This window comes from Meriones unguiculatus, chromosome 6 (genome assembly GCF_030254825.1).
Source record: "Meriones unguiculatus strain TT.TT164.6M chromosome 6, Bangor_MerUng_6.1, whole genome shotgun sequence".
Lineage (NCBI taxonomy): Eukaryota > Metazoa > Chordata > Mammalia > Rodentia > Muridae > Meriones > Meriones unguiculatus.
In genome coordinates this window covers 45,983,155-45,988,377 of record NC_083354.1, presented here as the reverse complement: position 1 = coordinate 45,988,377, position 5,223 = coordinate 45,983,155, and positions in this window count along the sequence as shown.

Genomic DNA, 5,223 nt, shown 5'->3' with positions numbered 1-5,223 from the left:
GTCTGGTTGTGAAACAGAACCTGGGGAACCACTTTGCTGTCTATTGGATAAAAGAAGCCGTTTCTTTAAAAGCAAAGCATTCTTTTAGAGTTTAGAAACTTGAAGGGTGGGTGGTTTGTTTTTAGTCTAAAGTACAGAAACCTGTGTGTTGAAGTGAGTCCTGGGTGGGTACAGAGTCCCGCACAGCCTGCTGCTGAGCACTGAGCATGGAGCCAGTTCAGTCTCTTGGCTTCTGATTTGTGCTTGAACCTGGCATGCCATTTCAGAGTTTTGTCTTGAAATCAGGGATCTTTTTTGTAATCAAACTACATTGCAATTGGCCATTCGTACCAACATTTGTGCTGGTTATAAACAGTGAAGTGGGGCTAGCACTGAGCCTTAAGTAATTCCATAAGCCTCAGGAGGACCAGCTAGTAGCCAGCACGGTACACATCTTAATTCCAGCTCTAGAGAGGCTGAGGAAAGTCTTGGGCTGGAGCTACATAACCAGACTTGTCTAATAATAAAATGAAAAGGGAACCAATCAGTCAAGGATGCCAGCTGAGTTAAATACTAAGTATGAGCTATCAATTTCTAGACTTCTAGGACCCCTGCCCTCCCTGCTAAGGCAACCAAAGCTGAAATCTATGTAGACTCAGCCCCATCCCCATGGCAGATCAAAATGATGTCAGTTGTCATGACCTGAGCTCTGTGAGAGCATTTGTCCCACAGGACAGGGAAGGGGACAGAGCTTATGTGTCAGTAGTCGACTTTAAAGCCTTTAATACTGAGGTTCACACAGGGGGTGGCATGTAGGAATGACCTTTACAGCCGTTACAGGTCGGGTTGAAGGGCATCTGAGTATGTCTCAGTATGCGATAGGAATGCAGATGGAGCTGTATCCAGATGTTTTCTTTGGTGCCACGAGCATTATGATTTAGTCTCACACGGGCAAGCCAAGTGTGCACCGAGGTTCTCATCACCCACACACTCCACCAGCGAGGGTGGTCAGAAGAACCACTCTTCAGAAGAGGATGTCAGTCACAGAGCATCTCTCGCTGTGATGCTGTGTGTGCCTTCCTGCTCAGAAGTCCCTTTGCCCTGCCAGCCTTGTCAGCGAAAACCTGTGGGAGGGGCGGGGAGGGCTGCGCTTGGGTTACTGACTGCAGCATTGTTGGAACCTCTGAAATGGAAGTGGGGAAGCCTCCAAACGTGACACCTCACTGTCATTACAGTAATGTCTCCCAGTCTCAAAGCATGATGCCATGGTGCCAACGAATTCAATTTCGCATGGTGGAGGCCTTTCCCTTGGGAGGATGGTGTTAAATACGAGTCTTGCCACCTGCTTTGCTGAAGCGTCGCGACTTCGCAAGACTGGACAGGGAGTGCGTCAGGAAGAACGGCCTTGCACTGCCTATCCTGGCTTGATAATAGATCTGTGGTGAAATACCTCTGAAGAGGGAGGGCAAGTTGCTGGCACCTGTATGGGCTAAACTTGGAACTAAGAAAGAATTTAAAGACACATGAGTAGTTGACCATACCAGGAGGCTGAAGTGAGCAGGCATGTTCAGGGCTTTGCACTCATGTATCGTCATGGCTAGCTGTTTTCTCCATGATGTGAACTGATGGACTAAGATCAGAAAGGAGAGGAGAACCTCCCCTATCAGTGGACTTGGGGAGTGGCATGCAAGCAGAGGGAGGAGGGAGGGTGGGATTGGGAGGGGAGGAGGGAGGGGCTTATAGGGGGATGCAGAATGAATAAAGTGTAATTGAGAAAAAATTTTTAAAAAAAGGGAAAAAAATAATTTAAGAACCTTAAATGACTTTCAAAAGTGGAGGAAAACATGGAGTTAGTCAATTTACGTGGAGCATGTCTCGCCACTGGGGGCAATGGTCTCCTGAACCTACTCAGACCTCGGACACCACCACTGCTAGTTCTAGAACTGATGCAGGATGTTCCAATGAGGGGGTTAAGGCTTCTCATAATATTTCCTATAAGCCCACACCTGTTTGTTTATATCCCCCATTTTTATACATTATTAGCCAGATAGAGCCAAGTAATTGTGGTGATGATACTTGCTTTTTTGCCCAATGCTGGAATGCTAGTGAATTTAGGTATGCCCTGGTTACTCGCATGCCTCGCTGGGTGCCTGTGCCCATTGATGCCCCTCACGCTATGACTCTCTTCAGACAGAAAAGGGATCTTGGAACTACAGCCGCCATTGTTACTGCCATCTCATTGGCGGCTGTTGGAGCTACCACCGCTGCATTAGCCAGGAGTCATACTGTGCAGACTGCTCAGACCCTGAATAATCTTTTAGCCAATTTTGCTCATGCCTTAGATGTACAAAAAGGAATTAATGCTCAACTAAAAGGAGGCTTGATGGTGTTCAATCAGAGGATTGACCTCGTGCAGGAGCAAATTGATACCCTATGGCAAATTGCTCAACTGGGCTGTCAATGAAAGTATGCTGGACTTTGTGTCACTAGCATACAACATGAGAATTTTTCCTGCGCTGCAAATCTGTCTAAACAATTGTCGAGCTATATTTTAGGTAATTGGACTGGAGAATTCGATACTACGATGGAGCAGCTGAGAGTGGACATTATCACAGTAAATTCTACCAGAGTGGACGCAGGACTAGCCACAGGATTATCACCATGGATTGCTGCAGCCATGAATCATCTGAAGGAATGGGTGGGCATGGGAGCGTTAGCAGGCCTTCTGGTATGGGTCTCCTTGGTTTGCCTGTGGTGTATATGCAAGATTAGAGTCTCACAACAGCGTAATGCAGCCATGATCATTCAGGCCTTTACAGCCATTGAAGCAGGACAGTCTCCCCAAGCATGTTTGGCTACCATAAAAGCTAAAATGTTACACTCAGGATTCGAGGCTAAGCACTGCACTCAGGGTCAGCCGCTTTCGACCCAGAGAAGAGCAAGTCTGATTGCATGCGGGTTGATGCCCCAGGTCCCGCCTCTGAGAAAAAGGTATCAGACGGGTCTGATGCTCTTTGGGTGGATGACACCTAAATGAACATCGGTACAAAGTCCCAATTTATTTCTAATATCAGAGATCAGACCTCTACTCTTGCCTGATGCGTCTAAAAAAGGGGGAACTGTAGAGAGCTGCGGAATGCACCTTAAAGATGGAGCTGGTTTCTGCCTTCCACCTACCCAATGGTGAGTGCTCTCTGTCACAAACAACTCCACATTTGGCTAAGGCTGAGGATCTGGCTTGCTTCCATGTATGTGGACCTATCTGCATTGCCCACATGGCATGCTGGGGTTGGCTACCCAGAGGCTATTTAAGCTGTGGGCTGGCTTTCCCCAGGGTCCGATGATTGTTCAAGGTTCCTGAATAAACTGCATTGAAAAAAAAAAAAAAAAAAAAAAAGAAGCCTCTTTCATGAGAGTCTACCTGACTGACAGCAGATTAAGTTGCTCCTGCTCTTCCGCAAAAGACAGGTCAGTCTGTGTGCTACCCCAGACAGCTGGCAAGTGCCCTTCAGATTCTCCCTAAGGTTGCCAAGGATTCCCTGAAGGCAGGAGACTCGAAAGTGTCCTTGCTATCTTAGCTGAGTCCTAGCCTTCATCTTCTGCTTTTCCGCTTCTCAATGCGGTGTGTGAGGCCTGCAGAAGTTCATGCCATGTGCTTCACATTCTTTGTAGATTAATGAGGTGGCCAGTTCAAGTTAGATGAACCATTTTAATCATAAAGAATGAGCCCATACCACCATAAAAAGCTAATGAACTCAGCTGGCCGCGGTGCTCTGGCTTTGGAGGACCGTGATTGCTCATCTTGGCAGCTGATGAGGAGAAGGAAATTGGCAGTTGTAATCTTGATTTCTCCAGCAAAAGAGGAATCATATGGGCACAAGGTATGTTTCAGTATTTAGACAGTTTCTTTTAAAGAAAAAAAGTAAGATGTCCATTGCCAGAACAGTAACACACCCATCAGTTTGTGTGCACTGAATTTGCTCTGTCTGCAAGGAAGCTAACTAAATACGACGTTGTCATCCTGGTAGACATGTGTGGTGGTTTTGTCAGAAATGAATGTTAATAAATGACTTTTGCAAGCATCCAACATAAATTCCCTTACCTAAAATGGCATCCTGTTTAAATAAGGAAGCCAAGGAGGCATCAGGGGTCCGAGGTGACTGTCCGTTTCTTTTGCCAGCTGCAGAAGCATTGACTCTGATGTGCTCCCTCACTGGCATGCTCACCCCTCCTCCCTCAGGAAGAGTGACAAGGTGCTAATAGCAGCCGGCCTGCTGCTAAAATACCACCATCTGCCATCAGGTACAGGGCAAAGGTGAGGATACAGAGGAAACGGATGTGTAGAAGACAAACCAAAGCTGAGGGAACCAGCAAAGACAAAGGTGCTATTCCGGGGAAAAAAGAAAGCAAGTAAGGAAAAGAGCCTTTGCAGAAAAACTTCAGACTTGCTGCCTGGGGGGGGCAGGGGGGCAGCACCTCCCTGCTTTTGTGATTCATTTCACTAACCAGCTAATTAATTACAAAGTGAGACTGAGTCAGATTCCTCCTACATCACACAGTTGACTTATGGTCCAAAACCACCTTTAGATACCAGAGCGAGGAGGCCCGGGTTCTGTGGTCCACAGTCACTGAGGTTCTCGATGAAAACAAAGAGGGGCCAGGAAGGGACACTGAGGCAGGCCTTATTTCACCTAGCTCAGTGGTTCTCCACTGTGGTCCCAAGTTAAAACTTAAGAGCTTTGAAAAGCTCGGTTCCATATTTTCAGACTCTTAGTGAGAGGGAGAGACCTAAACACTGCCTTTTAAAAGTCCTCCCAGATTACACCAGTTTACAGCCAAAGGCCCTGACCTGAAACAACATGCTTTACAGACAGTCACTGTATTTATAGAACACAGGCCAGTTAATTGGGAGATTCCACTTAAGTAAACTCACCTAGAGAAACTGTTATAAAAATGTAACAGTAAGTGTTTAATGTGTACCTGAAGTCGTGTAAGGCTTTGTTCATGTGAGGGAGCTCTGGAAAAAGCATCCTGAGGAACTTCGAGGGTTGGTGTCATCAACCCTGTCTTACAACAAAGCAAGCAGAGCCAGAGGACTGGGGCTTGCTCCCTAAGCAGGCTCTCCCAAAAGGAGAGGAAGATGTGCATCATGTCAGTTAAGTCTTCTATCTCTCACCTCCTCTCATCAAAGAACGGGATGCGACCCCGTTGCTAGAGTCTGTTGGCCAAACTGTGCTGGCAGAT